A 23,876-nucleotide genomic window follows, 5' to 3' on the forward strand; every position below is an offset into this window, starting at 1 on the left:
TGCGCAGTGTGTAAGGAGAGATTCAGGGAAGGTAGAAATTAGGTTATTCAAGTTAATTTAAGGACGGGGTCTACTCAGGGGCTTAGAGCCCATCTGAGCTGGCATGAGTCCCTTAGAGGTAATTGCAGGATGAAAAGAGTTCTCCACTGATTGTGTCAGCTAGTAAATGACCAATATCTACCCTTTGGAGCTTTTTTATAACCATTTGCTAAAAATACGACCGAATGAGGATCCCATGTGGCTGAACATCTCTCTGTCTCTGTTCTCTCTCTTTCTTCTTTTCCTTGCTTCTTCTCTTTCTCCCTTTCTTCCTCACCCTCCTTTTATTCCAAAGCAGAAATGGATAGCCACTGAAAGGAACGTTTCTGATCACACACAGAATTAAATGTGCTCTGTGACCTAGAACAGAGACTGGAGCCAGGCTGGGCACTGCTCATTTGTCCTTACCAGTGAAACTGTTTTAGAAATATCTGTATGGTAAAAAGCCCAGAAATTCTAACATCTTCCAGATAATGAACTGAGATTTTTACCCAGACATTATTTTTTATTCTATCCAGGAAAATTGGGAAGATACTTCTAGACTCATTCGGCAGAATCCATTCAAAATTTTCCTTGTTATCCCTTATGACAAACTAGATTTTCCTCTTAGTGTTATGTGTATATGTATGGACTTATAATTCTGCCACATTATCTCTTAAGACAATTCAAGTCATTTAGTAATCAGGAGGAAAAAAGCAAAATTTCAGAATGCATTACACATTTATTATTTAATAACTATCTCCCTCATGTATTTGCATATTCACTCATTCAGCCACTCACAAAGATTTATTTGGTATCTACTAAATACCAGAGGTTTGCACATAAAGGATCTAGTTGTGGGTATCGATTTGGGGAAGGGAAGAAAAAGGTAAGTATTTTTACCAAGTCTGGTATTTTTAAAGAATTCTGGAAACCAGAGACCCAGAATTTTCAAATCTACTGGCAAACCATGTAGATCAGTTCCAGACCCAATATCTCTTCACAATGAAGGGGCCTGGAGCAGCTAGAAACATTTTCTATCTCTCTTTCTCATCAGAAAGGTAATGCACATTTTTTATAGAAAGTATGAATAAGAAAAAGAGAAAAATCAGATGCTGATGATCACCGTCCAGAACTTTTGGTAGTTATCCTTCCTGTGCATGTGTATACATGTGTTTTCATTTATACCCCAGATCGTTTGAAATTGCTGATGTCAACAATATGACACACAAAATGGTAATGTGATATGGCTCAACCTAGTACTGTGGATAGGGCTTCCCCGGTGGCTCAGCAGTTAAGAATCAACCTGTAATGCAGGAAATGCAGGTTCACTCCCTGGGTGGGAAAGATCCCCTGGAGAAGGAAATGGCAACCCATTCCAATATTCTTGCCTGGGAAATCCCATTGACAGAGGAGCCGGGTGGGTTCCAGTCCATGGGGTCGCAAAGAGTCAGATCCGACTTAGTGACTAAACAACAGCAACAGTACTAAGGATAGATTTAAGGAATGGGATGGTAACATTCATGCTATTTATATCCTGATTTTTAAAATTTGATTGTGTAGCACACTTTCCTTTTTCTGACATTCAACATTTTAACGGTTTAAAAGTAAACAAACTGAACATAATAATTTCCAGTACATCACCATTTTCCATTTTATAGACAGAAGATGAATGGATAATTGTAGCAGACTATTAACTTTTTCTGCATTTTAATATTGTTGTGAAAAGCATCCATGTCTCAAGTTTCTTCCAGACATGTCATTGATACTTTGAGGTTAACTTCAAGATGTACTTGTCAGCCTCCAATGAAATAGCACACATATTTGCTTAGAATTTTTAGATTCAGCTCAATTTTTGGATAATGCTGATAAATCAAGGACTGTTAGTAGGTACACTTCACCCTGATCTCCCACAATATTAGCTTTTGTAATCAACAGCTTTTCCTGCCTAAACATCTACCTGCCATCATTGCTAATATACACATTGCCATCTATTTGTTGAAATAGTCTTCCTGATTTAATAGTGTCCTCCCCTGGGGACATCTGCACTGCTACAGGCTCACTGGCTGCGGTCTCTGATCCCTGCCAGCACCACTGAACAGGTAAGTTCAAATACCTACCCCTCAGCTACCAGGAAACAGTGGGACCCTTATGAATAAGACTAGAAAAAGGAGGTGGGACCACACAAAGAGAGAAAAAAAAAAGATAAAAACATTCATTTACAAAACATTTCTGGGATCATTAAGTTGAAAATCTGAAAGAGAGAAAATGCTTCTGTTTCATTTAGGCAAAAGCTTTAGTGGGGTACAGTGGGGGGAATTCTGCACACCCACTGCCTCTCAACCCTCCCCAGGAAATCTCCTTATGGACATGGATCACCCGCTTTCCATCTGCCTTGCCATATTTCACCAAGCACGTGATGGAAAGCAACGTAGAAAACCCCCACCAGTGGCACATCAGCCCTCAACCAGTCCTACCCATTCTGCAAATGGTAGAAATGGGAATTCCAACGGTCAGTTACACAGCCTTACTATGATACGTTCTTAAATGGTCACAAATAAAACATAAAATTCTTCTAAGCAATTTCAGTTCCCCAAAATTATACAGAATGAAGATACTGGAAAATGGTTTTTGTCTCAGATAGCTCTTTAGGTTTAAATTTGAATTAAATGTTTATTTGCTGAGTTATATTCACCCTACAAAGGTGAATTATATTCACCTTGTGAATTCACAAGGGTGAATTAAATGTTTATTTGCTGAGTTATATTCACCCTACAAGGGCTTCCCTTGTAGCTCAGTCGGTAAAGAATCTACCTGCAGTGCAGGAGACCTGGGTTCGATCCCTGGGTTGGGAAGATCCCCTGGAGAAGGAAATGGCAACCCACTCCAGTATTCTTGCCTGGAAAATCTCATAGGCAGAGGAGCCTGGTGGGCTGCAGTCCATGGGGTCAGAATCAGGTATGATTGAGCAACTAACACTTACTTATTCACCCTATACATCCCTACACATGGAGGAATTTTAGCCAAATAGCCTGAAACTTCGGGAGCAGATGTAGCTCACATTTTCTTACCCTCTGAAAGCAGCACTACTGATGCTTCATGTCTGGACAACATGCATTTCCATTAGAACCTTTGAGGTTGGTTTCGGAGCCCTTGCAAAGTCTCATCCAGAAGTGAGAGAAAGAGCCTCAGTTGTTTGTAAATAAAAGGCAGCAACTGAGACACGGTGACAATGACAGTCATTTGCAAAATGGTTTGATAATATTTGCATTTGAAATTGTAAACTTACAAGTACTGTTTCCCTTATCTTTTTTAGGAGGAAAACAGAGACAATCCCCCAAAGTAGTAAGTTAGTTGCAAAGTCACTAGCAGAAGCAATCAGTCTTAAGTCCTCTTTTCCATCTCCCTTGAGTCATGGAGCACAGAGAATGCATCGTTGGGGCCAGTCAGCTGGCAGGACAGCACATACATAAACCTCCTGTGAGCACATGGAAATCATTGCTGGTCTGGGAAAAAGTCTTTTGTTGTCCACGAGATGATTGATCACATGTTCACAGCTGGAGATTAAACAGACCCCAAGATGTAGCAGTCACCACCTTTTGCCATTATTCCAAAAGTGTAATAAATAGGAGTGACCAGAAACCACTCCTCCTCCACAAGCCCAGCTGCTGCTTCTACCCGCCCCCTACTGAATGCTCAACACTAATTGTGTTTTAAAATGTCAAATGCTATTTATTTTGACATTGTTTTTTAAATGTCTTCTGAGAGTCAAAACTGTATCTTTAAAGATGAACAATCCTGATAGCAAAATTTACAGCTTTAAAGTCAACATATATTTCTCCTGCTCTGCTGGTGGGTTTCGAAGTCTCCTACAGAAAGAAGACACCGGTCTTCTGAGATGATGTGTCAGTACACTAACCAAAAGTTAAACTAGCAATCCCATAGAAACCCTGTTTACTTCTAGGTATTCATACAAATACAATATAGGGCTTCCTCAGTAGCTCAGGTCATAAAGAATCTGCCTGTGATGTAGGAGACCTGGGTTCAATACCTGGGCCAGGAAGATGCGCTGGAGAAGGGCATGGCAACCCATTCCAGTATTCTTACCTGGAGAATCCCATAGACAGAGAAGCCTCCCTGGCTATAGTTATGGCATCGAAAAGAGCCGGACACAACTGAGCGACGACCACTTTCACTTTCATTCAAACAAATACTCATGATCACATAAACATCATAGAAAATCAATACATGCTGAATGCATTTTCTGTTTTTCATCAGTGTTTCAAATTAAACACAAAGTGTTTGCACTGTGAGACTGTATAATTTGTTGGGACAAATTGTGACTGCTGTCTGTTTTTGTAAGTAAAGTTTTATTGGCACCCAGCCACATCCATTTATGTATAGATTGTCTATGGGCTACCTTCATGCTACAACAGCAGAGTTAAGTAGTCAAGACAGAGACCTACAACCCACGAAGCTGAAAATTTATTATCTGACCCGGCTGCAGAAACATTTTGACAATCCTTAATTTACTCTATGAAATAAGTTGGCCATAGAACACCCTAGAAATTTATGAGAACAAATAGTCACTCATTCAAAATAGATGCACATGTGACTTGATGAAAAGTCAGAGGTGGCTCAGACGGTAAAGCGTCTGCCTACAATGCGGGAGACCCAGGTTCAATCCCTGGGTTGGGAAGATCTCCTGGAGAAGGAAATGGCAACCCACTTCAGTACTCTTGCTTGGAAAATCCTACGGACAGAGGAGTCTGGTAGGTTACAGTCCTTGGGGTCACAAAGAGTCAGACACAACTGAGTGACTTCACTTTCACTTTTCACCTTTTCTGACTGTGGCTGTCATCCATGGCATCTACTTACCTATGTCTGGGACCATTGAATTGTTCATGAGGTGAGCACCCATCACTCAGTCTTTATCACTAAAGCATGTATAATCATGGACCTGGGGGTAAAGGCAGCAGCCAAAGTCAACTGATCTAACCCTGCGTGTATAAAGGAGTCCCATCTACAGAAGCCATGTGATGTCATCATGGAAACCCTGCTAGAGCAACAGCTGCCACACCGTGGTGCATCCTGTCCCATCCTTGGACAATTCTACCTATTTAGTGGGCTTCCCCTAAAGCCCACTTCCACCCTCATAATAACTTGGCAGATACTGGAAAACTGACAGCATGACTTCCTGGAAAGGCCCCCCAGCCCCACAACCTCTCTCCTCCAGGCTGAGTAACCAAGCTCCTCCATCTGTGGCTCACTGATCACCATCTTGACATGACACACCTCTTGACACTGCTCACTTCTTCCAGTCACAGTCCGAGTTCCCTTTCCTGCATTGCCAGAGCATCTCTCTTTCTTCTGTTTATTTTCCATTGTCAAAAAAGTACAGTCAAGCCTTCCCCCAGTGTGGACTCAACAAAGGAGGAGTAACTCAAGACTTGCAAAGCAACTAAAGCAAGTTGCTTTACTGTTGTGACCTGAAGTCATAACCCTTCCACATCTCATTTTGACCTCAATCTCACTCACTAATGAAGGGCAGTGTTAATGGCTCTGTGAAACTAGCCCTGGGCTAGGACCCCAAGGACTGCAATATCTGCAACTCCCTGGGCTTGATGAGCTCAGAGAAATTTTCCCATCCATGCAGGTTCCTATTTCTTGGTCTATATAACATTTCCCTCATCAAGAAAGGACAGTAGGTATTCCCCTTTCTTCAGTTAAAGACCAGTTTGAGAATCCAACAGAGTCTTCAGTCCCTCCCCCTGAAAAAAAGGAATATAAATCTCCTATGGATTGAGAGATCAGGGTATAAGAGGCAGGTGGGTTTCTGATCACTAAAATCATCCTGTAGATTTTACTGAGAAGCTTGCATTTTGCCCTGAAAGCAGTGAGAGCCTAATTAAAACTTTTTAAATGGGGCAATGGCATTATCATATTTTTACTTTAAGAGATTAGAAGGTCATTGTCCACATTGTAGAGAATGACCTGCAAAGGTTGGTGGAAGTGTTATGCAGGGCAGAGATCGGGAAGTGGAAGAGGAAGGTGGAGGATGTGAGACAAGGAGTTGCTTGTTGGGACCATTGCTCCTTGAGACGTGGGCCTGGAACCCACTGCAGCAGCACCAAGGAGCAGGCTAGCAATGCAGAGTCTCAAACCCCATCACGGACTTTCAAAATCAGGGTCCAGACTTTAACGAGGTTGCACCTTAAGGGGAACAAAAATCTCCTTGGCTAACTCTTAGTTAACAGGTCTTAGTCCACAGGGTCGCTGAGGGTCGGACACGATTGAGCGACTTCGCTTTCACTTTTCACTTTCATGCATTGGAGAAGGAGATGGCAACCCACTCCAGTGTTCTTGCCTGGAGAATCCCAGGGACAGGGGAGCCTAGTAGGCTGCCGTCTATGGGGTCGCACAGAGTCGGACACGACTGAAGTGACTTAGCAGCAGCAGAGATGCTAAGGGCAGAACCAAACTTATGGCAATGCAAATTAAAACAACAACAAGTTTGAGAGTTATACACAAGGCAAGACTAAACAAAGTTGATAACATTGGGTGTGAGAAATGTAACAGAGAAAGAACAAGGAAATACACAAGATTCCAGCTTAGAGGAGGTGGCGGGTGGTCCTGCCATGTGCTGAAATAGGGAACACAACAAGGAGCAGTTTTGAAGACATTATCAAATTCAGCTTGTGGCACCTCAACTTGAAGTTCCTAGACAACTTGCTGGGGTCGTGTCCAACGAGCACTTCGAAGATAAGTTTAGAGCTCAGCACTCAGGTCCTTGGTAAAAGTGAAGATTTGGGATTTAAGGCATAGAGACGGCGCTTGAAGCTGGGGAAGATGACGTCACACTGACAGTCAAGTGAGATAAGGACTGAAAGTCTCCCAATTTGGGGGAATATTTAGACACCTTAATAAGAGCAGGGAGGGTGAAGTGGCCGCAGAGTGAGCTGAGGTGAGTGGAAGGTGAAAAAAGGAAAGATGTTCAGCTTAGAAAGACTCTCCAGGTTTTTGCAAAAAAAGAAATAAGAGAGGAGGTTTCCACCTTGAGGAGGAAGCTCATTAATAGAATTTTGTTTTGTTCCATTTCATTTAAAGATGGTATATACTTAATGTGTGCACAGGCTGAGAGGAAGGAGCTACAGAGAAGCAAAGGGAAAGAGTCAAAGGAGACGGAGCAGATGTCAGAGGGTGGAGGAGTGGGCTGAAGAGGGCAGGTGGGGGACTCACCTGGAACAAGGTTAGCTGTGGCTGCACGGATTCCAGGCACCAAGGCTCATTATGAACCATAAAGCAAGTCATGGGCTGGTGAGGCAGTCCCCGTGGGAGCCAAGGTATTCACATCCATTTGGCAAACAATGAATTGATCCAAAGTGGCAATTAGTACCAAGGTACCTGAGTAGCGGGATTCCCTGGTGGCTCAGTGGTAAGGAATCTGCTTGCCAATCCAGGGGACACAGGTTGGATCCCTGGTCTGGGAAGATTAGCAACCCACTCCAGTATTCTTGCCTGGAAAATCCAAAGCTGCAGTCCATGGGGTCTCAAAGAGTTAGACACAAGTGAGCAACTGAACAACCTGAGTGGCATTCCAGACAATCCCTGTCTTTCCTTTCTGTTCTGCTTCCTGGGACATCAGTCTCAAGCCGTCAGGGGCACCTGAGAAACCCAAGTGATCTTTCAAGACATTCTGTACATATTTGCAGAAAAATCCCATTTGTCTTCTAATTAGACTTTAGCTCTTTAGCTTATCAATCTGTGCAGTGTTTTCATATCTGTATTTAGACAAGATATAGAGAAAACATCATGTTTCGTAAAAGGTGAAAAACCTGGAGACCAAGAAAACAATTGAATTGTCAGAGGAGAAAGTACTTCTGGGAGTTGACACCTACTCCCTGTTTACAATGAAGCTTGTTCAGGAAACCTTCCATGACTCGTACAGAAAACAAAATCAAGAAATGACTTTGTCAGAATGTGCAAATTTAATCTCCAGGGATGTGGGGAGGGGGGGCAACAGGAGCAGTCCTGTAATTACAAGTCACAGGGAGGATTTCATTCTTGGCAGTGATGAGATTGTGCAAATTGGAAAGCATGTAGTGACAGTTGGTGGCAGAAATCCTAGAGAAAACGCAGCCTGCCAGGTACCAATCCGTGCATGGCAACATCATCACGAACGCAGGAATGAGTCACATTTCCCCCCACAATGTAAAGCCAGCTCTTCGGTGTGTGATTTTCAAGATTTCATGCTTATCACTGGTGTCACACACGGTCTCAGGTGACACCAGCCACTCTTTGGTGCTGTTCCTTCTTCCTCTCTAGTCCAAGATCCAGGACATGAAGAATAATAAAGAATTGAGTAAGTTAAAATATCATTTTTCTTAAGAGCAATAGAAAGAGTTAAACTCATCTGGCTTTGAAATTAGCAATGAGAAATAAAATTCAAACATGTAAACAAACACAAAAAAGGTAACACGTTAAACATCCTTTTAGCAACAGACATCAACTGAGCCCTTATTCCAAGTGAGGGAAAGGACTGTGTCAATCTATGCATGATTTCTTCTTTTTTCATATTTAACGGATATTCATCAGGTGCTATGGGCTTCCCAGGTGGCTCAGATGGTAAAGAATCTGCCTGTAATGCAGGAGACCTGGGTTCAATCCCTGGGTCAGGAAGACCCTCTAGAAGGCAGTGGCTGCCCACTCCAGTTCTTGCCTGGAGAATCCCATGGATGGAGGAGCCTGGTGGGACTGTAGCCCGCCAGGCTCCTCCATCCGTGGGGTCACAAGGGTCAGACACAACTTTCTGAGTGACTAACGCTTTCACTCTTGGGTACTGTGTTAGCTACCTGCTAGGCTTATAGATTTCTGCCTTCATTTTCAAATTGTGTGTGTGTGTGTGTGTGTCCGAAATCCCTCCTTTGATAAGGACAGTAAAAAGGACCACAAACTGGGTGACTTAAACAAGCAACTTATTCCTCTGCAGGCTGGAAGCTTAAGATTGAGGTGTCTGTCATCGGGGTTGACTCCTCCTGAAAATGTTAGGGAATCTTTTCAGGCCTCTCCCCCAGCTGCTGGTAGTTTGCTGACAATCTGAGGGGTCCCTTGACTCATACATCTCTGCCTTCACCTTCGCAGAGTGTCCTCACCGTGTGAGTGTCTGTAATCCAGTTTCCCCTTTGTATAAGGACACCAGTTGTATTGAATCAGGCCCACCCCTACGACCTCATCTTCACTTGATTCCCTCTGTAAAGACTCAACTCCCAATAAAGTCATGTTCTAAGGCACCAGGGTTTAGTACTCTAGCATATCTTTTTTGAGGGGTAGTGGAGAACAAAATTCAACCCATAACAGGCTCTAATGCTGACCTTGGCACTACACTGGGTACATGCGTGTGTGCCCAGTCTCAAAGTCGTGTCCAACACTTTGGGACTCCAAGGACTGCAACCTGCCAGGCTGCTCTGTCTGTGGGATTATTCAGGCAAGAATTCTGGAGTGGGTTTGCCATTTCCTTCTCCAGGAGATCTCCCAACCCAAGGATCGAACCTGAGTCTCCTGCATCTCCTGCATTAACAGGTGAATTCTTTACCTCTGAGCCACTTGGAAAGTGAAAGTGAAGTTGCTCAGTCGTGTCCGACTCTTTGCGACCCCGTGGACTGTAGCCCACCAGGCTCCTCCATCCATGGGATTCTCCAGGCAAGAATACTGGAGTGGGTTGCCATTTCCTTCTCCAGGGATCTTCCCGACCCAGGGATCAAACTTAGGTCTCCTGCATTGCAGGCAGACGCTTTAACCTCTGAGCCACCAGGGAAGCCACTTGGAAAGCCCACGCCATTGGGTACCAGGTAGATAATGACAAACAAAAGAGAGACTGTTTTTGTCCTCATGGAGCTTAGAATTAGGGCAAAAAAGTGGATGTAGAACCAGTGCTTAAATAATTACCCAAATAATTCCAGTTGTGATGAGGTCTCTGAAGGATTCTGTGAAAACATATAATGGTGGCAGGAAGACCATCCATGGGGCGGGCCAGTCGCCCCAGGAAGTGATGCTGAGGGTGAGAGCGATGTGGTCCCGGGGGGCGGGTGTCTCAGGCGGAGGCTGGTGGGTAGAGGAGGTAGATCTTGGCAAGTTCCAGGCCCAGGAGGCGGGAGCATATGTCTCAGTGATACAGTCATGAAACGAGAAAAAGAACTCACCATTTCTCACCGACTGCTCCCTTATCTCCCCACACCTACTTACTGTTCCCCGGGTTACTCACTCCCACTCCCTTCCTCCTTCCTTTCCTAATGTTTCATAGTGTTCAGTTGTGTGTTTTCTCTTCTTTTTCAGGAAGAAAAGGCTTACATTCATAAGCCTTCCAAAGCTGGTGACCTGTCTCTACAGATGGTGAGTCCCTGGGTACCTATTTATAGGAAGCAAGTCTCAACCATTCGCAGTCTCCAGGCTGGACCAGGGCTTCTTCCGCATGTTCCAGCATCTTCTATGGCACCATCATTAAAAGCCCAGACTCTGGATCAGACTGACTGGGTTGGGGTCCTCCCTCTGCTTTCTGTGAGCAGTAGATTGCATGTGTCCTGGGCTGTTAGGCATGGATGCTGAGAGTTCAGACTCTGAGTATTATGTCATGATGACTTGTACGGATCAAATTTCATCTGTGGGCAACATTCAGAACAGCTCCTAGCATATACTAAGCACACAGTATATATTGTATATTTAACCTGCACTTGACTGACTGCTTTGCAAGTTTCTTCCAATGGATTTTAAATGTCTGAAGAACCATTTTATCCAGTGTCTAACAAATGTAGTATATACACAGTAAATGCTTGGTGAATGAATGAATGAATGGTGTATAGAAGCTATGGCTGAAATACCATCAATTTCATTTCTGCCTCAAGTGAGAGATGGTTTCAAGGAAAAGACAAAGACCCTTTCTAGCTTTAAGAATCTGTTCTTTAGAGATTTTGTTACTGTTGTTCAGTCACTAAGTTGTGTCCGACTCCTTTCAACCCTTTAGACTGCAGCACGCCAGGCTTGCCTGTCCTTCACTATCTCCTGGAACTTACCCAAACTCATCTCCATTGAGTTGGTGATGCCATCCAACCGTCTCATTCTCTGTTGCCCTCTTCTCCTGCCCTCTATATTTCCCAGCATCAGGGTCCTTTCCAATGAATCTTCTCTTCTCATCAGGTGGCCAAGTACTGGAGCTTCACCTTCGGAATCAGTCCTTCCAATGAGTTTTCAGGGTTGATTTTCTTTAGGATGGACTGGCTGGATCTCCTTGCAGTCCAAGGGACTCTCAAGAGTCTTCTCCAAAACCACAGTTCAAAAGCATCAATTCTTCGGTGCTCAGCTTTCTTCACAGTCCAACTCTCACATCCATACATGACCACAGGAAAAACCATAGCCTTGACTAGATGAAACTTTGTTGGCAAAGTAATGTCTCTGCTTTTGAATATGCTATCTAGGTTGGTCATAACTTTCCTTCCAAGGAGTAAGCATCTTTTAATTTCATGGCTGCAGTCACCATCTGAGGTGATTTTGGAGCCCCCCAAAATAAAGTCAGCCACTGTTTCCCCATCTATTTGCCATGAAGTGATGAGACCGGATGCCATGATCTTCGTTTTCTGAATGTTGAGCTTTAAGCCAACTTTTTCACTCTCCTCTTTCACTTTCATCAAGAGGCTTTTTAGTTCTTCTTCACTTTCTGCCATAAGGGTGGTGTCATCTGCATATCTGAGGTTATTGATATTTCTCCCGGCAATCTTGATTCCAGCTTGTGCTTCTTCCAGCCCAGCATTTCTCATGATGTACTCTGCATATAAGTTAAATAAGCAGGGTGACAATATACAGCCTTGACGAACTCCTTTTCCTATTTGGAACCAGTCCATTGTTCCATGTCCAGTTCTAACTGTTGCTTCCTGACCTGCATACAGGTTTCTCAAGAGGCAGGTCAAGTGGTCTGGTATTCCCATTTCTTTCAGAATTTTCCACAGTTTATTGTGATCCATACAGTCAAAGACTTTGGCATAGTCAATAAAGCAGAAGTAGATGTTTTTCTGGAACTCTCTTGCTTTTTCAATGATCCAGCGAATGTTGGCAATTTGATCTCTGGTTCCTCTGCCTTTTCTAAAACCAGCTTGAACATCTGGAAGTTCATAGTTCACGTATTGCTGAAGCCTGGCTTGGAGAATTTTGAGCATTACTTTACTAGCATGTGAGATGAGTGCAATTGCGTGGTAGATTGACCATTCTTTGGCATTGCCTTTCTTTGGGATTGGTAATATTACAGACATTTCAAATTGTAAGCCGTAGGCAAATATGTCTATTAATGAATAAATTAAAGGAGTAAATTTGATACACATCTTAAGAAAACTGGTTCTATTTATTTACAGTGACAAAAAGATAGAAGTTAAATGATATTGTGTCATCTTTGCCGTTCATTTAGCTTTCTTCTAAAGCTTTTAAATGAAAGACCACCTTGCTACTGCACTTAAATCTACTTTGATATAGTGATTAATAAGAAGGACATCATAGAAGCCATGGAGCTGTCTGGCCCAGCGGTTTAATTCCCTCGGGGCCTGTGTCCCAGAATTCTGCCCAATAGAATAGGTACCACGAGATCCAGGGGACCACATGCGATGAACAGCCTCCTTGCAGAAGCCTAAGTACTTCACATGTCAATACAATAGCTAGTTCGAATTTCATCAAATCTTCCCAGGACTGCCCTCCACTATCCCTATCACCTCATGCTGATTAAGAAAGAGACCCACGACCTCACCTTCGGTAAACTGACCCTGGAAATCAAGCCTCGGTCAGACTTTTCTGATATATCCCATTTACTTCCTGGATGACTCAGAAAGGGGCGGGGGATCCCCCGAATGTCACAGTTTCAGAGTGTCTTGATTGAGGAGCAAGAAGCCAGCTGTCCAGGACACACTCTCCCTTGAAATGAATGCAGACATCACTGGGTCACCTGCACAAAGTCATCCCCAAACGTATTAGACTTGAATCCTTCAACCTACCTTTCTGCCAATGAGACTGACACTCCACTTAGGCAATCTCTGGCAATTGATAACCTCCCCAAATATAGTGAAAGACAAGGCTACTTTTTTCAGATGATAGTAATAGATAATGCTATCGTGTATTCACAGTGTATAAAAAGGAGAAAAAATAAGAAAAAAAAAAAAACTCTGTATAATCTATTTAACTTTCCAAGGACACATTTAAAGAGTTTGGGCACCAAACCACCCTTTTCCAGATGATCGCCCTTGTCACCTCAAAATGTTCTCCTAAGGAGCTTCTGTTCCTCATCTCCACTAAAAGCAACACCTAATATGTTCTTCCAAAGCTGGAGTTACTGGGATCCATTAGTCGTGATTCTATGTTGATATGCAGATTTCATTTCCCACGATCTTCCCAGTAGATTCCTGCTTCTGGGGTCCCTATCTTTTGAATGTGTTCCGGTCTGTTTCCACTCCTTTTCCTCCAGAATCAGTAGGGGTGGCGTCCACCCTGAGAGCGAGTGGATTGGCATCTTCTCCATCACTGTTAACATTACCTCCTCTCACCAGGCCACTCAAAGTCATAGAAGTCCTCAGGAGTCTACACATATGGGAGGTCTCTAAAAAACTGCTCGCCCTACAAATGTAATATATCCTGACCATAGCCGTGAAGACAACTTAATTCTTCCACACTCCATTCTGTATGTTCTTCTGAAATCCTCAGTCACTCCAGCATCAGTGTACATCTGAGCTAGTGATAGAAACACGTGGAATTTTATCTTGTCATTTCAATCCCATATTTTAAAAACCTTGAAGGAAACCAATGCCTTTACTAATTATTTTCCATATCATAAATATTTGAGTTTTGCTGCTACAGTTCAGTTCAGTCACTCAGTCGCTCAGTTGCTCTTTGCAACCCCAGGGACTGCAGCATGCCAGGGTTCCTTGTCCATCACCAACTCCCGGAATTTACTCAAACTCATGTCCATTGAGTCAGCGATACCATCCAACCATCTCACCCTCTGTCGTCCCCTTCTCCCGCCTTCAATCTCTCCCAGCATCAGGGTCTTTTCTAATGAGTCAGTTCTTCACATCAGGTGGCCAAAGGATTGGAGTTTCAGCTTCAGCATCAGTCCTTCCAATGAATATTCAGGAGGGACTGGTTGGATCTCCTTGCAAGAGACCATATAACTTAATGTCCAAACTACTGCAAATTTGAGGACGGACAGTGATACTGAATGAGAGGATTTGAATGTGAGATTATTGGAGGCAAGAGCAGAGACTGTCCTGAGCAAACCAGACTGTGTGGTCATGCTGACTCAAGCCTCCTGTTGCCAAAATTCTATTTCAATGCATGCAGTATTTTACAATAAAGAGATAAAAGCTGATGACTTCTGCAGCTTATTCCATTTTCTCCCTCATTCCTTGGCATTCTTTGTGCATGTGTTTTTAAGGAAAAGAAAATTTTTCTCTGGTCCACTATTTTCATCTTTTTGGTTAAATTTTTTTTTTCTATGTGAGTTAGCTTCCACCTAAATCACACCCCTTTCTTTTTCTCTTTCCGGTATCTCTTTAATTGTATCTCTATTTTTTGACTCATGTAGAAATGTTATACTGTAGGTGTTTTTGAAATCGTGTCATCTCCACTGGGGATGGTATCTTTTATTTTAAAAACTCTAGAGTTGCTATTTTGAGATCTAATTGTATGGCACTGAATATGTTCATTGCTCATTTGTTTTCACGAAAGCATCCTTAAACCCAGGCTTCTGGGTTAGGACACACCTGCTTGGAAACATTCTGTTCCAGCCAAAGTGTGTAAGGGCGCGAAGAGAGGAGAGGACTGCCAAGCACCATGTGAAATATAAAGAAGCAGGTGGACCTTCCCTCGGGGGTTGTGCACCGAGTCTGACCTGGGTTTCAGAGTTTTTATATGATGAATGGAATTCATTGTCCACGAAAATCATTTTAAAAACCAGTTTGGTAAAGAATACAAAATAAGGTGGGGAATATTTCATTGAGAAATCTCAATGGAAATTAAATTTAGGGCAGAGCAATGCATTTGCTGGAAAGGATATAGACAACCAGATTTTATCCATGAGTGCTGGCCAATGAAACAACTAATGTCACTTCCCAATCTTGCCCCTACTCCTACCAAAAGTCACAAATGAATGAAACATTTTGTAACTTGTGAACAGGAGTAAATGGAATCTCTCTCCTTAGGGTGAAAAAGCTGCTTTAGGACACCTGGACTTGGACTTCCCTGGTGGCTCAGTGGTAAAGGGTCTGCCTGCCAATGCAATGACCGCTAAATGCTTGTGTACTGAGTTGAGCGAAGGCAGGTGACAGTGTACAAGATGACAGTGAGGACGTGGTGCATGGCCAGGACCAGAAGAAAGCATTCGGGGTTCATTTCACCAACCTCCTCACCCAGCACAGGGCCCTTGGATACTCGGGCTTTGCAACATGTGAGCAAGCAAGAAAATGATGGGGGCGGGGGTGTCCAGTGGGTCCCGAGTGTTGAGCAAGTGGCTGCATGAAAAGCAATAAGCAGAAGCATCCTTTACAGATTGAAAAAACAAAAAATGTTTGGGATTCAGAAAGAAAGCACATTTAACCTGTTTTTCCCGGGTCTGGTGGTGAGTATCATTTTACTGATATTGGCTCTGAACACCATACAGGAGCCTGTTTCTGGTCACCCGAGCTTGACCAAAACTGTGTCCCCAAGGACTTCCCTGGTGGTCCAGTGGTTAGGACTTGGCCTTCAAATGCAGGAGATGCGGATTCAATCCGTGGTCAGGGCGCTAAGATCCCACATGCCTCGAGGCCAAAAAACATCAAACAGAAGCAATATTGCAACAGATTCAATAAAGATTTTTAAATGGTCCACATTAAAAAAAAAAAAGCTATGTCTGTCACAGGGAGGTAAGCTGCCCCTGGGTAAGCCTCCCTTGTGCCCGCCCCCAGACTCCAGAACTGGAGTTGGGGGCCCTGCATGTGCCAGCTGGGCCCATGGATGTGCTAAGCAGGGGCCAGCAGTATGGAGGGTGTCTGGGTGCCTCTGATGAGCACCAGCCAGGAGACTGGAGACCTGGTCTGGTTCTCGCTCAGCCACCCACCACATCTCCAGGCCACGGGGCTGCCCTGGACCTGACAGCTGTCACCCTCACCCTGGTCAAGGCCGCACAGCTGCCCGGGGCCACCACGTGCTTCAACAAGGCCTCCAAGAGGAGATGGCAGAAGGTGTGGCTGGCAGAGACTGGATCGCTGCCCTCCTGCTAGTGTGCGAGGGAATCACAGCATTCAGGAGCCGGAAACCCCCTCGGAGGCCCCCTTCCCCAGCCCCCTTGCTTCCCAGGGGCAAAGACTCCAGCCAACTGGCCGTCTGGCCACAGTGGCAGGGCGGACGAGATGGCGGGCGGACAAGGCGCCAGTGGCTGGGATGCTGGCAGACGCCGCTCCTCACCGGGCTCTGACGACATCATCAGCTGTTATATTTAACGTTGTCACACTCGGCCAACAGCCGGCATCCCAGCCACAGGGGCTCTGAGACGTTCCCACAGAGCTTCAAGCCTGGTGCAGGTACTGACTGAGGTCACAGTCTGGAAGCACCCAGAAATAAGACGTCATGATGCTGCAGGCGCAGTCCGACAGGAGCCCTTCCATAGTGGGAAGAGACCTGTTCATGGAGCTGTTGGCTGGCACTTTGCACCCAAGAATTCCCTGAGGCAGGAAATTCGGGGAAATTAGTAAGTTCCCTGAAGTCTCAGCTTTCAACAGTTAAAGGGCCAGACTTTGCACTCTGTTCTGTATAATGCCAGTGCCCAAGGTGCTCTGCTTCCTTTTGTTCACTCACCCAGACTACGTCTTCCTCTCCTGCTGCCCTTAAACCCATCTTGGATCCAGAATGGTTAAGATGCCAAAATCAAAGTTTACACTGGAATATCCGACTATTTCCAGCTACTCACTCTGGAGGGGAAGGATTCCTGTGCTGTTTCACTGGGAAGAGACCCATCCATTCTCTGTGCTTCCATTCCATTTGTCCAGTAAAGGCCTGGCTTTGACGGCATCCGGGACCATTGTCAGGCTAAGAACGCACTGATCTGAGCTCTAACATCTCTTGAATAAGGGCACTGAGGTCCCAGGGCAGCCCTGCTGCACATGGTCCTGTGACATCATGGCTCCCTTTCCCCTTGCTTCTTCTCTGTGATTCTATAAGTCCCATGTTACTTTCCCAGGACCCTCGGTTAGGGACTGTCCCCTGCGTGTCATTTTCTCATATGCCCTGCCATAGATATCCACCATTCAACCCTTCCTCCCCAAGCTACTTCCTAAGTTACATAGCAGTGACCTTGATTTTGCCCTTTTCTACAGTTGCTGCAAAAGAAATTCAGGGAAATCTTTAAGCAGCCTGGACAGAGAGAGGTAATCCCTGCGGGGTTGACTTGAAAAGTGCCCAAATTAAAGGAGGTGTAATAAAACTAGTTCTGAACTCTCCCCAGGAAATGCTCCCTGGTGAGGAACTGAATTGAGGAAATTGCTTGTGTTCAAGCTGTACCTCTGAATCACGGGGTCATTATTACACCCATTAAAACTCCTATTGTACTTTAGACAAGAATTCCAGGACGTCACAGCAGGGGCCTGGAGAGGTTCCCAGGGGAGGCTCCCTAGCCCCAGGGGAGCTTTCTGACCAGCCTCCCTTTGAAGCACTCTGAGCTGACTGGGTCATTTCCAACTGTGACTGGTCTGCATTTTGAATTATATTAAATCACATCAAATCAACAAATGTAAACTCTGTGCCTTCCACTTGCCAGGCTCTGGGCCTGACCCGGGAGCTGAAAAACCTGGAGAGGTTTCCTGAAGAGAGAACTCCCAACACCTGAGGTTTTGAATGAATCAAAGCACATGAGAACTGTGCCAATGGTTAATTATCAAATGGGACACGTGGCCAAGAAATTCTGATGCAGAAGGAAAGAAAAGAGAGAGGAGCTGTCGAGGAAGATTCTGGAAGGATGGATTAAGCTGAACCCACAAACCAAGGGAAACAGTGCATGTGGAGAGAAGAAATGAGATTCTCCAAAAAGGACACCTGGCAGGCACAGCCTCGGAGCACAAGAGGAACAGGGAGACCTTCAAAAGCATGTCCACTCCATCGGCTGCAATGTTACCTCCTTAACACAGCCCCAGGGCCTGAAGAGTCTGAGTTGCTGAGAAAATTACCCATTTGCCAACCTCAGGGTAAACAGAAACCCTTGGAGGGAAAGACACCGGGTAGTTAAAAATGGCACCATCTTCATTAGGAGACAAAGGAACTGCAGTGACTATTGGCCCCAAGACTAAGGCACAGGCTTCACAAATTCTCTGACTTTCCCTCTCTTCACTTGTGAGCTGGGGAATGAACCAGCAGGCCTTCCTACCACATGGGATCCTTGCAGGAATCACAGTAGGACAGGGGTGTGATGGGGATAGGACCTGAGGGGCTGCATGACTGCAGGGTTAGCGGGATGAGCAGGAGAGGGGAACACGGTGCACTGATCCAGGCAACAGCTCTGCAGTAGGAGACAGACACTGCCTGCATTTTAACCCCACGCAGACACCAACTACCGGGAGAGGTTACATCATCCCTTGATACCTCGGTTTCCTCATCCATTAAAAGGTGATGAATACAATCCCTACACTTCATAGGATTACATGAGCCAATACCTGTGAAGCTCCCAAGGCATGCTTGGTAGAGCGTAAGTCTTCAATTAACATAAGTTGTTTATTATGACCACTATTTTTCTTATTATTGAGGAGGACCAGTTACTGATATCATTCAGAAGCTTCAGGCTGACATGGATATCCTGGCTAGAGACCCTGGAGATGACATTGCAGTCTGGAGGCAGAATTCCCTCTTCTTCCTTGGAAATCATGCTTTTTCTCTTAAGACCTCCAACTGATTGGGTGAGGCCCTCTCATATAAAGGAGGGTAACCTGCCATCTGCTTTCCTCAAAGTTTACTGATTTAAATGCTAACCTCATCTAAAGAAACCTTCTCAGTCACCTCTAGACTCATCTGTGCCCAATATCTAGGCCAGATGGCCCACTCACGTTGACATACAAAATTATGCACCACCACTAGGCCAGGCTTCTCTTGTGAACCTCTTTTTCCATCTCTCTACAGAGACTCTGGTACTTCGCAGGTGCTCAGTGAACACTTAGCACGTGGACGGTTGGATAGGTTAGTGATTCTGTATAATCCCTTAGAAGCTATTGTATTTGAAATAATCTTTTTTCAAAAGAAAAAATCATCCATGTCTGTTTTAGCGTGAAACAAATGGACTTTTTTGGGGAAAAAAAAAGCATTTGCTGTTCTATTTTGAGTCTTCCCCTGTGGACCCCAGAGGCTGACAGCATCCACAGTCCAGCAGACCAGCCCTCCCTGCCCCGGCTCACACCCCATTACAAAGAACATCACCGTCTGGAGGGCAGAATGGGAAAGGGCGGGAGAGTTAACTCCTGCCAAGAAACGAGCCACAGCCCCTCTGCCTCAGGAAACAGCCAAGGCAGAGAGGAAGCTGCTGCAGGTGTCTGTTCCAGGGGCTCCCATGTTTATGCGGATCCCCAGGATTTAGGAAAACAAGCCACTGATGGCCTAGCCAGTGTTTACAAGTTGCTTAGCAAACATATTTGTATTGAAGTTGGACAAAAAAGTTCATTCAGCGTTTTCTATAAGATGTTATGGAAAAAAAACTCGAACAGACTTTTGGCCAGCCCAGGAAATGTCTGATCAATAATTCAACCAATGTGCTTCGAATTAAATGTGACCCCAAGCCAGCCTGATCCAGCTGTAGTCTGTCTCTGCCTTCCTCTTGTAATATCTAACCCATCATGTGAGATAAGGCTTGGGATTGCCGAAGTTTGTGGTACAGAGAACTGTATACAGGATATAATTCAGATCAGAGAATTACAAGATTTCTGAACTGGAATAAAGCAAGACATCCAAACCCCGGAATCAGGCCCAGGTGCTAGATGACATGCTCAGAGTCACAAAGCTGAGTAATTCTGGGATCTAAATCAAGTGGGTCGGCGCCTCTTGGTCCAGAGACTTTGGACCACTGTGGTTTGCCATCATTGAGAGAGGTTATAGGTGGGGAGGACTAGTAAAAGGTAACCAGTTAGGCTATAATTTGAAACTGTACAAAAATGCTTGCTGGTCTAAAATTTGACTCACAGTTTAGCTCAAAGATAAATTCCATGATTTCCCTCTGGCCAAAACCAGTATTTATGGCATTTGAGTGAGCAGTAAATTACCAGTTTCAAGCAAAAAAAAAAAATGTCCTTTCTACATGTTCACAAACATATCATCACCTCCAAATACTACATCACTATAATAAAATACATGGCAAATCAGCTTATTATATTGGGGGTAATTTAATCAATTGACTAATCTATATTCTACCAATTCATGTATGTGACACAGTTACAGCATATTTACAAAAATGACTTCATATTAATGAGTGAACAAAATGCTTTAAATACTAACCTCATCTCCTCTATATATGTTTATCAATTTATGAGAGTGAGATGCTATCTAGATGTGTAAAATTACATTTATCTATCATAAACTTTCCATAACATTCAGCTTGAGAATGATGATTAAGAAAGATCAGGACCCAAAGTATGTAAAAATTTATCTGAAGAACTTCACACTTATGTGCTTAGGCATCCCTAACATTAATTGTGATTGCCATGAAGACCATTATACTTGTTCATAAATATCTCCAGTGTTCACCATACCTCTGTCCCTGACCCAGAGAAGATCCCAGAGGGAGAAAAATTCAGTCTTCCTCTAATGAAATACCCAACAAATTCCATTGTTCAACCAGAGATGACAACCAGTGTTTTTACATGAGAATTTCTTCCCTGCTTTTATCAGGAAATTTATGTTGTTCTAAATCCCAAATTCTAAGAAAAATCAATTGTGAACTCAGGAAAACTTGAATGATTCTAATTTTCCTGGAAGGAATAGAGTTAACAGGTAAGACATTATTAGCTCAATGGAAGTCTCTAATTCAAGTAAAAAGCAATAGCAGGAAGTGCTACGTGGGGAGTCCAAGGTTAAGATCTATTAATAAGTTTCTGGAAACTGGGATCAGAGCAAGGAGCAGAAGAGTGTTGTGATTTAATCAGTGCCTGTTGCCTGTGATCATTGCCATGTTATAAGAGTGTATTCTGGTCCTGTGTGCTCCTAACAGTACACTGTTATTGCAAAGAAAATAAATATTAATACATATATAGAACAAGATGTACTTTATACAGATTTTATGAGTGTTTCCAGAAATAGCAAGTTTGAAACGAAAAATAAATACTTAAATTGGCAATATTGACATGTGTTTCTTTATGCTATGAACCACACCAGGAGAGCTAAATGTTACATTATTCAAATATACCCAATAACATTCTCTAGTGTTTGAGTATTTGCTATGGACTACAGTTCTTTGTAAATATTTAAACAGAAGAAATGCAAAGAGAAAATGTCAGTGCAGTGCTGTGGAAACTACATGTGAAATTTGAATTAGCAAAACAAAAAATTAAATTAGCATAACTGATAGTGATTTCAACAGCAACACCAAAATCAGGGCAAGTAGACAAAACATTTTAATTGTTAAAAAAGAAAACCAGTGACATATGCCTTCATGCTCAAATGAAGGTGCTTTTGAACAAATAATAATTAGATCAACTCAAGACAAAAGGCAAGAAAAGCATCTACATGTGGAATATTTGTTGCAAAACAAAGATCAAGAGTATCACATGGGGAAATTGACACTTTAGGTGTGACTTTTTACATGGAGTCTTTTAAATATCAGTATTTGGGATAATGAGGCTTCCCTGGTGGCTCAGATGGTAAAGAGTCTGTCTGCAATGCAGGAGATCTGGGTTCGACCCATGGGTCTGGAAGATCCCCTGGAGAAGGAATGGCTACCCACTTCAGTACTCTTGCTAGAGAATCCCATGGACAGAGGAACCTGGAAGGCTACAGTGCATGGGGTCACAAAGAGTCAGACACGACTGAGAGACTAAACACATTTGGGATATCTTTCCATTCTGAAATGGTTTTTGTTCGGTACATATTTTGTATTAATGTTACCTTCCTTGAATCTTTTCTATTATCAAATATTTCTATCAGGAAAATATCCCTTTTACATGTTATCAAAAGATTTAATCCTATCATAATGCATCAGTTTACAAAAATAATAAACCACACAAATATTATGATAAATTTTGCTTGCAGAAAGCCATTCAAAGTTTTAGTATAATCCTATGACAATAAAAGTCATTCATTGCTTATTGAGTATAACCCTGTTATAGTAATCATTCATTATTTATCCAGTTATTATTGCAACCCTATTATAATAAAAATAATTCATAATTAAAAATACATATACAAAGCAGGAAAAATAAGCCTCTCTCAGACTTTCAGAGATTCCTTAGAATTCCCAAGAATTCTGATTTCTCATTCTCAGATCCCAAATATTAATATTAATTAAAGATTTGTTGTGAGTTTGAAAACACTATACCCAATGGTTAAGGTAGTAAGAAGACACACTTTATAATGTAGATTTTTTAAGGCAGGAAGTAGACTTCTGTCAAATAATGCTATCCACTGTAATAAAAGTTAACATGGAAAGGTATACCGAAGTTTACTGGAAGATGAATACATTGTGTGAAATGAAATCCATGTTGCTTTGGTGATATGATCCAAAGGTAAAACATCTCTTCTAATTTTCAGTACCTGTTTAGAGGTAATTTGTATTTCACTTAGAAACATTTGACAGAGTTGGTTTCCTTAAACAATAGTATTACTAATAATCAGTTACCAGATCCACATCCAAGGAGCGGTGGCTGCGCTGGCTCAGGAGGGCAGAGAGGAGCTACTCCACGTTCAAGGTCAAGAGGGGCAGCTGTGAGGAGATACCCCTCGTCCAAGGTAAGGAGCAGCGGCTGCGCTTTGCTGGAGCAGCTGTGAAGGAATACCCCATGTACAAGGTAAGAGAAACCCAAGTAAGACGGTAGGTGTTTCGAGAAGCATCAGAGGGTAGACACACAAACCATAATCACAGAAAACTAGTCAATCTAATCATACGGACCACAGCCTTGTCTAACCCAATGAAACTAAGCCATGCCATGTGGGGCCACCCAAGATGGGCGGGTCATGGTGGAGAGGTCTGACAGAATGTGGTCCACTGGAGAAGGGAATGGCAAGCCACTTCCATATTCTTGCCTTGAGAACCCCATGAACAGTATAAAAAGGCAAAATGATAGGATACTGAAAGAGGAACTCCCCAGGTCAGAAGGTCCCCAATATGCTGCAGGAGATCAGTGGAGAAATAACTCCAGAAAGAATGAAGGGATGGAGCCAAAGCAAAAACAATACCTAGTTGTGGATGTGACTGGTGATAGAAGCAAGGTCCAATGCTGTAAAGTGCAATATTCCATATGAACCTGGAATGTCAGGTCCATGAATCAAGGCAAACTGGAAGTGGTCAAACAGGAGATGGCAAAGGTGAATGTCGACATTCTAAGAATCAGTGAGCTATAATGGACTGGAATGGGTGAATTTAACTCAGGTGACCATTATATCTACTACTGCGGGCAGGAATCCCTTAGAAGAAATGGAATAGCCATCATGGTCAACAAAAGAGTCCGAAATGTAGTACTTTGATGCAATCTCAAAAACAACAGAACAATCTCTGTGCGTTTCCAAGGTAAACCATTCAATATCACAGTAATCCAAGTCTATGCCCCAACCAGTAACGCTGAAGAAGCTGAAGTTGAACGGTTCTATGAAGACCTACAAGACCTTTTAGAACTAAC

Source organism: Bison bison, unplaced genomic scaffold (assembly GCF_000754665.1).
Source record: "Bison bison bison isolate TAMUID 2011002044 unplaced genomic scaffold, Bison_UMD1.0 scf7180017864307, whole genome shotgun sequence".
NCBI classification, from domain to species: domain Eukaryota; kingdom Metazoa; phylum Chordata; class Mammalia; order Artiodactyla; family Bovidae; genus Bison; species Bison bison.